Raw genomic sequence first — 12,493 nt, 5'->3', positions numbered from 1 at the left:
CTTAGTTATAATCCCATTAAAAAATACAGATATTGATCATATCAAACATTTCATTGAGAAGTTGACACAGACACTCATGCAGTTTACGTGGATGTTCTCAGAAGCTTTCCTGTGTTTCAGAAACAGAACTACAGGCCTTTTTGTATAAGTTTCTGTACATCTTGTCCATGCTGTTCTCAAAGATGGGATGGTGGGATTTTCCCTTATAAGAGGCGGCCTGTTGGACCAGTATTCGCCATCGTCCAAATGGAAAGTGCCCCGTGGTGGCTGACATGAGCTATACTCGGGGTCACTGTCATAGGCAGAGTCTCTGTATAAAAGACTTCTTTTCAGTTCCAGTTCATCATCTTTCTCTAGGTCTCTCTCATCATATAAATGTCTTGGATGAGCCTGATGTGATTTCAAGACATTTTTTACCCAGTCATGGATCTCATCGCAGTTTGAAGGTGAACACCAATCAGAATGAAACCTTTCCCTGAGAAGCTCTATTTAACACAGGGCTTGGAGAATGCTTCGGCATTGTTAAGGGTGCTGAAAGGACTAGTAAGGTCCTTGCTGAATGCTGAGGCTTACTACATGACCTTGGGCTCAGATATTCTTCACACTTTTCTAAAGAGTCATCGAAGTCTCTCCCATGGGGTGTCCTCATAACCTTACAATCCTTGGGTCGGTAGCAGCCAAGATGAGAATGATCATTGTGACCACTTGACCATCTCTTTCACAGTCTCTGCCAGAAGATCCAAAGTATCAGCCCTGGGACTGGGGGATCAACATGTCTAATCACAAATGGAGGTTTATCTGTTTCCTTTTTGAACTCATAGGGTCCCAGATTTAAATGGACCAGCCGCCGCCTGGTATCTTCAGATAGCTCACACGTGCGTCTTTTTGTGTAGGGAGACGGAGAGTGTGATTTTGAAGAGACTGTAGGCTGTTCGTAGTTTTTTGCAATTATGCAATATTTACTCCTCTCAGGTGACTTGGATTTTTTCTTTTGTGTTCTTGATGTTCTGTTTTGCGGTCTGCCGTGTGATTTTTCAACTGGAGCCGAAAGGTAAATAAATTTATCCTGAGTGCGGCATTTCCTGAACTAATCAGACATTCAGTAATCACTGAAGTAGAAAATTCCAGCTTTGGAGCATTTCCCCGAAGGCCAGAAATCCTCCTCATGGTAACCTGGCGGTTTGAATCATGGTGTCCAGACACTTGGTTTGGACCTGGGAACATGAAATCTCTTGTATTTTCATCATATGTAGACAGCGTTTCACCCACTGGTGGAACTAGCTGTATCAACTCGAACACTGCTGTATCATATTCAAGCTGTGTAACCACGTCTCCAGGATCTACTGCTTCCGGGAACAGCTTTTCAAACACCATTCTGGCATTGAAGACCAGTGGAAAAGTGGCTGGGACACATTGTGTCTTTTTGTGTTGGCCAAACACAGATGCTTAGATGTCCTCTTTGTCTTTAAGCATGACTCCTGGGCAAGTTACTGAGCGGATCTCCAGCGCCAGGGCGCACTGCAGCGCCTTCACCTTTGGCATCCGCGCAGGGAGGGGTGGCGGGGAGCGACCCCGGCCAAGGACCCGAGTGAGGCAGGGACACCTGGGGCTGGACGGGGACGAGGAGGAGATGAGGTGGCGGCAGTGGTGGCAGCTGTGGCCCCCAGGCCAGGGCCCGCGGTCCAGCCTGGGTCCCGCCGGAGCAGCAGCTGAGCGTGGGGCGCCGACTCGTCATGGCAGCTGGGCTGAGGCAAGTTTTAGAGCAGCAGTTAAATGGCAGTAAGCTGTAGAACAGAAGCAAAAGGAAAGAAAGTACACTTGGAAGAGAGCCAAGTGGGTGACTTAAAAGACAAGTGCGGCCGGGCGCGGTGGCTCAAGCCTGTAATCCCAGCACTCTGGGAGGCCGAGGCGGGTGGATCACGAGGTCAGGAGATCAAGACCATCCTGTTCAACATGGTGAAACCCCGTCTCTACTAAAAATACAAAAAAAATTAGCTGAGTATGGTGGCGCGTGCCTGTAATCCCAGCTACTCGGGAGGCTGAGGCAGGAGAATTGCCTGAACCCAGGAGGCGGAGATTGCGGTGAGCCGAGATCGCGCCATTGCACTCCAGCCTGGGTAACAAGAGCGAAACTCCGTCTCAAAAAAAAAAAAAAAAAAAAAAAAAAGACAAGTGCACCATGTGATCTTTTGACTTGGGGTCTTTATTTTTTTTTAGACGGAGTTTCGCTCTTGTTACCCAGGCTGGAGTGCGATGGCGCGATCTCGGCTCACTGCAACCTCCGCCTCCTGGGTTCAGGCAATTCTCCTGCCTCAGCCTCCTGAGTAGCTGGGATTACAAGCACGCGCCACCATGCCCAGCTAATTTTTTGTATTTTTAGTAGAGATGGGGTTTTACCATGTTGACCAGGATGGTCTCGATCTCTTGACCTCATGATCCACCCGCCTCGGTCTCCCAAAGTGCTGGGATTACAGGCTTGAGCCACTGTGCCCGGCCTTGACTTGGGGTTTTGTATGTTGCCATACTTCCGGAGTCTTGCATACCTTTTCCCCACTCACCCAACTCCTGAAATCTTATTGGGAAGCTGCTGATTACTGGTTGTAGGTGATCCACTAAGTTACCCACTTGAGAACAGAGGAGATACTCAACAGTGGGGCCCCTCTTCATCCTTAGGGTTCTGGAATAAAAGTCTTACCATAAACACCTAACTTTTGATCTCTGTTTATGGGTCTTTTGCATCTGTGGCCTTAGGCCGTTGACCTCTACTGACTCTCGCTAAGAGATTTCCACTTCTCATATTTCCACTTCCCATGTTCTTTCAGTAGATGTGAAAGCTGTTTTTCAGCTAACTGCCCAAAAGAGACTATAATTCCTCCCCACTCTTTTCATATATGACCTTGAAGGTCTTGATGCATATTGAGAAGAGCAGGAACATAATCAGAAAAATGAAGGCTACAGGAGAAAGTGATCGGAAGCAAGAATACTTACAGGAAGCCTTCATATGCTCAACAGAACGTCAGTCCTTGAATTCAAGAGGGCAATGTTTAAAGCAGGTAGACAAGTTTTTAAAAGTCACTGAGAAACTCATTCCTGGGGCATAACAGAAATAAAAAGTATATGGTAAGTCATAAGAAACTGACAGAGCCAGAGCTGGAATTAGTGTGGATTAGTGGAATTAGAGGCTTATGTCTGGACCCTACCTACAAGGAAATTGTGACATATTTTTGTATTCATCAGTAAAAAGTAGTGACTTTTTTCTGCTGGGAAAACTGTAACCTATTATTGGGCCCAGAAAACATGTGACATGCCTTGCCCACAAAAAGTATTGAGATATAACATTGGGCTCAGCACTCTGGGCCCAGGTGATGCAACTCTGTCAACTGTGCTCTGCTTTCAGGAGGGGACTGTAATATGTTCCTGGCTAAATATTAAGGTGATGCTCCTCTCCTGCCTGGTCTTTGCCTTTCAAAAAGATTGTGACATATCCCTCAGCTAGCACCAAGGTGATGTAACTATTTTACTCATTTTCTACACACAGGAGGAATGTTGATATATATATTTGCCCAGATCACAGATACAACGATAAAATTTAAACAAAAAATAATTAATAGAAGATATACTGTCTCTAATAGCTAGGCTTAGGGAAATGGGTAAAATCATGGGTCTTTTCTTTATACAAATGTCATAGAGAATTACCACTTCCTTATATACAGTCTAAAGCCATCATGTGGCACAAACAGTGTCATCACAGGACACAGCACAGATATGAGATGGTGTTTTTTGTATGCACAACCCGCCAATCACTAAAATCGTCACCCTCACACATGGACAGGGTCCAATTTTGAGGTCCTTAATTTCACAAGTAAACGCCATCCAAATTAAAATTATGACTGTCATGTGAACATCTGGCCACTGCTGGGTTAGTGACCCTTTAATAAACCCAACTTATAGACAGGCAAAAACTTTCCAATCTAGATGGACTCTCCCAATAGGAGAGATATTGACTCTCATAGCTGGACTTAGGGCCACAGGTACAGTCATGGGTCCATATCAGCACAGATTGGTCAGAGCAGATTGTGACACTCATACATAATGTGTAAAGCCCACAGATGGTACAGAGAGTGTCCTAACAGGACCAAGAACACAGATGAGAATATGATACTCATATGCATATGACATTAATATGCACACTCACCCAACAGTCAAGGTCGTCATTTTTCCAAATGAACACAGTCCACAGCTGGGGAACTGAATCTCACAATTGGAAGCAGTCAAAGGGTGGATAATTGACTTTCACACATGGATCCAGTCAAAAGGAGGGCTGGTGACTTTCAGATCATGACTCAGCACACTTGTAAGGCTGTCCACAGAAGTGATTAAGGCTCTCACACAGGGTTCCAGTCCACCATTGAGATTGCGACTCCTGTATTTACAGGGCCCAGCAGACAAGTGGAATTGTGACACTCATCTGAATGCCCAGCTGAAAGTAAAGATGGTCAACCTCCTATATCAACACAGTGCACTGTTGAGGTTCTGATTCTCAGTCCCAGAAGATTAAAAAAAAAAAAAAAAAAAGGCTCTCATGCATAAATGTGGTCCACAGGTGGGTTGGCGACTCACACCAGGGTTCAGCACACCAAGGAGGCTGGGACTCCACTAAGTCACCACAATCTGCCATAAGAATTGAGACTCTGATCCATAGATCCAGTTCACTGATGAGATTGTGCCTCATGCAGTTGGACCCAAGATTCAGGATGTGTTGACTCTCATACCTAAAACGGATATGTGCAGGATTGTTAATCTCATCCCTGGGCCTTTCTGCAGGTGTGATTGTGACATATCATGTGCCCAGCACCCAGCATGATTTGAGTCTCCCACCTGGGACCAGCCCACAGATGAAATTGTGGCATACCACTGGACCCAGAACCTAAGTGATGCTATTCTATTCCTTTGCCTTGGCTCTGTCTACACGGAGCATTGTCAAATGTTTCTAGGTGCTATACTCTGCACTCAGGTTATATGTCTCTTCTGCCTGTGCCCAGCCCATATGGGTCATTGTGACATTTTTTGGACTGACCCCCATGTTATGTAAGCCTCCTGCCTGGGGTCTGCCTGCAGGGAGAATTTTGGCATATCTATGTGCAAATCTCACAGGTGGTGTGAACCTTTCTACTGCTTGGTTTCTGCCCACATGGAGGATTATGATCTATCAGTGGGCCAACATCTAATTGATGTGACTCTTTTTCTCAGGTTCTGCCTACTGTAGTAGCTGTAATTGTGATATAATTACAAATATAACCTGGGCTCAGCACCAAGGTGATTTGAGTTTCCTGCCTGGATCCTACCTTGTAGGGGACTGTAACATAGCTCTGAGCCAATCACCGAGTTAATGTGACTTTCCTCTTTTCTTATCTGAACTGTGCCCATAGAATAGATTGTGTCATATCTCTAGGACCGGCACTTAGGTGATGTGACTCTCCTCTCTTGCCTGGCCATGCCCACAGAAGGCAGTTACTTATGATTGGGCCCAGCACACAGGTGACAGGGGTCATGGAGACATATCTCTGGGCCCATCACCTGGATGATATGACTCATTTTCTTCACAGGACCTGTCCACGTGAGAAATGTCATTTTTTTTTAAATAGAGTCTCACTCTGTTGCCCAGGCTGGAGTGCAGTGGCACAATCTCGGCTCACTGCAACCTCCACCGCCCAGGTTCAAGTGATACTCCTGCCTCAGCCCCTCTAGTAGCTGAGGTTAGAGGCACATGCCACCATGCCTGGCTAATTTTTGTATTTTTAGCAGAGATGGGGTGTTGCAGTGTTGGCCAGGCTGGTCTTTAACTCCTGACCTCAGGTGATTCACCCGCCTCAGTCTCCCAAAGTGCTGGGATTACAGGGGTGAGCCAACATGCCCAGCTGGAATATGACATATTGCTGGGCACAGCATCTATGTGATGCATCACACCTCTCACGCTTTATCTCTTTCTATTGGAGTAATTGTGACATGAAGATGGGCCAGCCCCTAAATTATGTGACTTTTCTTTTCCTTCTGAGCCCTACCCACAGAGAGCATTGCAACATATTTTTGGGTCCCTCACCTAGCTTGTGTGACTTTCATGAGTGAGTCATCCACTCAGTGGGTATTGTGACACATTTTTGCCCACAGCATTGAGATGATGTGACTCTCCTCTACTGCTTGGGCTCTCTCCCAGGAGGTGTGATGTATCACTGGGTCCAGCACCTGGGTTACTTGACTTCCCTCTACTGCCTGGGCCCTGCATACATTGTGCATTGTGACATATGGCTGTGTCTAAAACATAGGGGATGCAACTCTCCTCCATTGGCTTTGCCCATAGAAGTACAGAAAAGGTTAATGAAAGAGAGTAAAATTTCCTATTCACCTAGGTGCTTTGACTCTACTTTTTTGCCTGAGCACTGCACACAGCTGAGATTGTGACACTGATATGCACACCCAGCCAGCAGTATAGACTGTAATCATCCCACATGAACACAGCCCACTGTTGAGGTTCTGAATCTCACACTCAAAGCTAGTAAAAAGTTATATATTGACTTTCAATGCAGCTTTGGTTTACATTTGGGTTTCTGACTTGCCAACCAACATTCAGCAAACCTGTGAGACTGTCACTCTACTAAGAAGGCAGTTCACAGGACAGATTGATGCTGTCATGCATGAATCCAATACACCATTGAGATTGTGACTTATGTACTTATACCTAACATGACACTTCCTTGGGCCTAGAACCAAGCTGATATCACTCCTCTATTATCCAGTTTCTGACTCCAGAGAAGATTGTGAAATATTGCTGGGCCTTTCACCTAGTTGATGTGACTGTCTTACCTGTGCTGTTTTCTCAAAGAGTGTGGTGACATTGCTGGACTCACCACATAGGTGATGTGACTCTTTTCTGCTATTAGAGTTCTGCCTAAAAAAAAGATTGTGTTGGACTGCTGGGCTTAGCACCAAGGTGACAATACTGTGAGCTGTGTCTGCATATCAAAGTCATAATCTCACCTGTGCGCTGGCCCCTGTGATAAAACTCGGTACCGCCAGGGGGCATTATATAATATGCATAAGTTTCATAATCTGTCATGACTTTCATACAGGTAGGAGACCCAGGACCCTCCCAGTTTTCTTAAGCCTACTATAAAAGTCAACGCGTTCCTTATTGGCTGGGTCCAGTTATGAGAGTCACGACTGTGCCTGTGAGCTAACATCACACCTGTGGCTGAATCTACATATCACAGTCAAAGTTCCAACTGTGGATTGTGTCCATGTATAAGACTCAGGACCACACCAAAGGTCTCTGTCCATGTGTGAGGGTGACATTCATAACTGTTGTCTGAATGAGCATACAAGAGTCACTTCCCATCTCATCTGTGTGCCGGGTCCACTTACATGTCAAAATCCCATTTGTGGAAAAGAAACAAGTTAAGGGAGCCATGCATTTTAAGTGCTGGGCTAAAGATATGTTACAATATCCCCTGTGTTCAGGGCCCAGAAAGGAGAGTTAAATTATCTGCATGCTGTTACCAGTGGCATGTCACAATACCTTCTATGGGTACGGCCCAGGCAGGAATTTTACATTACATTTGTGCTGTCCCAAAGACATGTTACAATCCCCCTCTGCTGGCACGGCTTAGAGAGAATAGAAGAGTCACAACATCTAATATTGTGGCCACAGAGACAAATCAAAATACCTCCTGCAGGCAAGGCCTAGGATATAGGTTTACATCACTTGCAATCTGGGCTTGCTAAAATGATTCAATCTCCTGTTGCCATGACACAGGCAAAAGAGGAGAATCATATCACCTAAGTACCTGTGGTATGTCACTCCATTTTCAAGGGACAGAATGCAGGCAAAAGAGGAGTGTTACATCACTTAGATAATGAGCTCAGAGGCATATCACAATACCTACTCTGGGCAGGGCCCAGGCAGTACAGTCACATCAGTGAGGTGCTGGGCTCAGTGATATTTCACAACGGCTTTGTTGGCAGGGCTCAGGCTAAAGATAAGTGTCAGACGACCCAAGTGCTAGGCCCAGTGATATTTCACAATACCCTCTGTGTACAGGGTTCAAGCAAGAGAGTCACATCACCTAGGTGCTTGACCCAGGTATATGTCACAATCTCCTCTGAGCTCTGTGCCCATGCAGGAAAGTAAAATCACTCAGATGTTATGCAGAAGTATATGTAACGATCACACTTGTGCGAGGGTCCAGGGATAAGATTCACAATTCCACACATGTTCTAGCTTCAGGTAGGAAAGTCAACACCTCCTGTGAGTTGCATTCAAGTACATGAGTCACAATCTCAATGATGGGCTAGACTCATGCATGAGAGTCTCAATTTCACCTGTAGATTGTGTTCTGGTATCAGAGACAAAACCTCACAGATGTAATGAATTCTGGTTCTAGAATCACCATCTACCTGTAAGACAAAATCTACATATAAGGATTGTAATTCCAACTTTCAACTGCGTCCAGGTGTGGAAGGGTGACAATTTTTACTGTGGGCTCGAAATGCATATAAGAATCACAATCTCAGCTGTGTTCTGGGACCTCTTATGTACCATCAGAGGGCTTTATATTGTTGGGGTGAGACTCACAATCCCCTGTGAGAAATTAGTGCTGTATAAACCTGTTGTCCCACGCCCAACTGTGAGAGTCAACGTTGCTCATATTGGCTGAATCCAGATATAAAAGTCATTGCTGTGCTTCTTTGTTGGGCTCGGCTATGAGTCACCATTCCACCTGTGGTTAGATACACACATGACATTAAAAATGACAACCGTGGATTGCATCTGTGAGTAAAATTCAGGACCTCACCAGTGGGTTATATTCATGTGTGTGAATGACAAGTCTTACTGCTGGCTGAGTGTGCATTTGAAAGTCACAATCTTCACTTTGTGCTGAGTTATGTAATGACACTTTCTTTATAACCCTGAGGACATTATACAATATACGTGAGTGTGATAATCCTCTGTGACATATTTATACAACTAGAAAACCCAAAGCCTTACTGTTGACATAAGCCTAGGTACAAGAGTCAATATATCTTCTATTGGCTGGGTTCATTGTGCAAGTGAGTTGGGTTCAGAAATTTTCCAGGATCTAACCTGTGGCTAGATCCACATATGACAGTAACAATTTCAGTGGTGGAACAGGTTCATGTGTAAGATTTAGGACCTTACTGGTAGGCTTGGTCTATGTATGAGCATGGCAATTCAAACTACTGGCTAGGTGTGCATAGAAGAGTCACAATCTCACCTGTGGATGGGCCCTGTAATGACACTCTGTATTTCCCAAGAGCTTTATACAGCATACATGAGTGTCATAATCTCCTGTTACTTTCCTACAAGTAAAGGATCCAGACCCCAAAGCCTAGTTGTAGGAGTCAGCATCTCTTTTTAGCTGGGTCCAGGTATGAGACTCATCACCATTCACATGAGCTGAATCCACAGTGAGTCACCATCTGACTTCTGGTAATATACACACATAATAGTCCCAATGACAACTGTTGGCTGTGTTCACATATGAGATTTAGGACCTCAACAGTGGTCTCTGTTCATGTGTAATAGTGACAGTAGTAACTTTTGGCTGGGTTTGCCTACAAGAGTAAAAATCTCTTATGTGTGCTGGGCTGAGTTATATGTCACAATCTTACCTCTGCAAAAGGCTGAGAAATAAGAGTCATATTACCTTGATTCTTCACCTGGAGTGTGTCTCAATCCCCTTTATGGACAAGGCCCAGGCAGAAGAGACACATCAGTTGTGTTCAGGGCCCAGTGACATGTCATAATATTTCCTCTAGGCAGAGCCCAGACAGGAGAGTTATGACATTTGGGTGCCGGGCCCTGAGCTATATCACAGGGGTCTAAAGAATCTTTTCTTTAGGCTTGTCTTGGGCAGCAGAGAAGAGGCACATTATGTAGAAAGTTAGTTCCAAGATATGTCACAATGTCCCCTTTGGGTGGGGAGAGTCACATTATTAGATTATGGGCCCAGCAATATGTCACAATGCCCCCTGATGGAAGGGCAAATAAAAGAAAGTCACATAACCAAGGTGAGTAAACCAGAGATGTCACAATGCATGCTATAAGTAGGGATCATGGGAAAGAGGAGCATGATATAACCCAGGGGCTACACCCAGATACGTGTCACAATCACCCCATTGGGCAGGGCCTAGGCATGAGAGGAGAGTCGCATCACACAAATGCTAAGTCAAGTGATATGTCACAATTCCCACTATAAATGGGTCCAAGAAAAAAAAAGTCACATCATCTACATGGTGGGGCCACAGATATGTATGAATATTCCCTGTGGGTATTGCCGAGGCAGAAGAGGCAAGTCAAGTCACCTGGGTGCAGAGCCAGGAGATATGTCACAATGTCTTCTATAGGCAAAGCCCAGGTGAAAAAGGAGGGTCACATTAAATAGTTGATAGGCCCAGAGATATTTCACAATGCCCCTGTAAGCAGAGTCCAGGCGTGAGACTCAAACCACTTTTGTGCTGGGCCCAGCAATATGTCACAATGCTTTTGAGAGCAGGACCAAATCAAGACAGGAATGTCACCTTATTTGGCCTAGCAATAGGCAGAAGTCACATAATCTGGGTGCAGGGCCAGTAAATACATCACACTGTCCTCTGTGGGCAGAGCCAAGACAGGAGAACAGATCACATCAGCTAAGTACTGGACAAAGTGACATGTCATAATCTCTACTAGAGGGTAGACCCAGGCAAGAGAGTCAAATCATTCAGATTCCGGGCAGAGGCTTACATCAGAATCACCTACAAGAAGGTCCAGGGATGAGACACAATCCCACACATGTCCCAGTTGTAGGTTTGGTCTAAGTACAAGTTGCAATCTCAAAAATAAACTAGATCTGCACAAAAGAGACTCAATTCCTTCTGAAGACTTTCCCCTTAGTGGAGTTACAGCCTCACAGCTGTGGGGAATCTTGATCTGAGATTCACTGACCTACCTATGTACCAGATCCGTGTATGAGAGTTAATTCTCCAACTTTCCACTGCCTCCAGCTTGGAGATTCAGAGCCTCACCAGTGGGCTGTGTTCATGTGGAAGGATGAGAGTCTACTATTGGCCACCTGTCTAAAGCAGTGTCACAATTTCACCTGTGTGCTCTGCCCTGTGAGGACAGTCTCTCTACCATTCAAGGTATGTACAAGACTCAACATCTGCTGAGACCTTTGTGCCAGTATGCACCCATATTGGACCTGTGGTCCTTAGTCCATGTATGAGAGTCAACATCTCTCCTGTTGGCTGAGTCTAGATGGCAGAGGCCTGACCTCTCTATAAGCTGGGTTTAGGAATGAGTCACCATCTAAACTATGGCCAGGTGTTCACATATGACAGTCAGAATTTTAACTGCAGACTGTATCTGCATAAGAGATTCAGCATTTCCCCAGAATGCTCTGTTTAGGTGTGAGGGTGACAATCCTAACAGTTGGCTGGGTATGCATATGAGAAACACAATCTCACCTGTGTTCTTGGCCCTGTGATGACATCCTGTGTACCACTGGAGGGCTTTATATAAAGTTAAAAAGTGGTAGTTCCCTACAACTTTCATACAAAGAGGAGGCCCAAGATCTTACCCATTTCACTAAGACCAGCTATTAAAGTTTTTCTTGTTTTGTTTTGTTTTCAGACAGTCTCTCTGTCACACACGCTGGAGTGCAATGGTGTAATCTCAGCTCACTGCAACCTCCACCTTCTGGGTTCAAGTGATTCTCTGCCTTAGCTTCCTGAGTAGCTGGGATTAAAGGGGCCTGCCACCACTCATGGCTAATTTTTTGTATTTTTGGTAGAAATGGGGCTTCACCATGTTGGCCAGGGTGGTCTTGAAATCCTGACCTGGTGATCCACCCAGACTTGGCCTCCCAGAGTGCTGGGATTACAGGTGTGAGCCACTGCACCTGGTCAAAAGTATCTTTTTTATTGACTGGTTCAAAGAAAGAGGGTCGGCATCTTACCTGTGAGCTGGGCCAAAATATATGCGGTTGGATGACAATCTTTACTGTTGGCTGGGTGTGCATATGAGTGTCACAATCCCATTTGTGTGTCTGGCCCTGTAGGGACCCTCTCTGTCTTACTGAGATCATTATACAGTATGCATGAGAGGTGCAGTTTATTCTGAAACCTTTGTGCTTCTGTGAACCCACAATTTTACCTGTGACTCTAAACCCAAATATGAGAGTGAACATCTTTAAGAAAGGCTGGGTTTAAAGTAAAAAAAAAAATGACTGGCTTTAGGTAGCAGAGTCTCGACCTGCCTGTGAGCTGGATTTAGAAATGCGTCACTATTCACAAGAACAGAATACCAAACATCACTTGTTCTCACTCATAAGTGGGTGTTGAAGAATGAGAACACATGGACACAGGGAAGGGAGCATCACCCTCCAGGGCCTGGAAGGTGGGGGGTTAGGGGAGGAATAGCAGGGGGTGGGGAGCT

The 12,493-nt window shown here is 45.3% G+C and overlaps 1 pseudogene across 1 annotated transcript; it reads right to left on the bottom strand.

Annotated features, from left to right (window-relative positions):
• Positions 1 to 97: 97 nt before the first annotated feature.
• Positions 98 to 3,118, bottom strand: LOC100415458 (spermatogenesis-associated protein 6 pseudogene; annotated as a pseudogene). The gene is made up of 2 exons (XR_013530933.1): positions 2,989 to 3,118; positions 98 to 1,784 (listed from the first exon to the last, which is right to left on the bottom strand). The product of XR_013530933.1 is annotated as a spermatogenesis-associated protein 6 pseudogene (transcript).
• Between the last annotated feature and the right edge of the window lie 9,375 nt (positions 3,119 to 12,493).

The sequence above is a fragment of the Callithrix jacchus genome, chromosome 22 (assembly GCF_049354715.1).
Source record: "Callithrix jacchus isolate 240 chromosome 22, calJac240_pri, whole genome shotgun sequence".
In the NCBI taxonomy this organism is placed as follows: domain Eukaryota; kingdom Metazoa; phylum Chordata; class Mammalia; order Primates; family Cebidae; genus Callithrix; species Callithrix jacchus.
The sequence above is the reverse complement of the archived record's forward strand: the minus strand, read 5'-3'. Positions and strand labels throughout refer to the sequence as shown.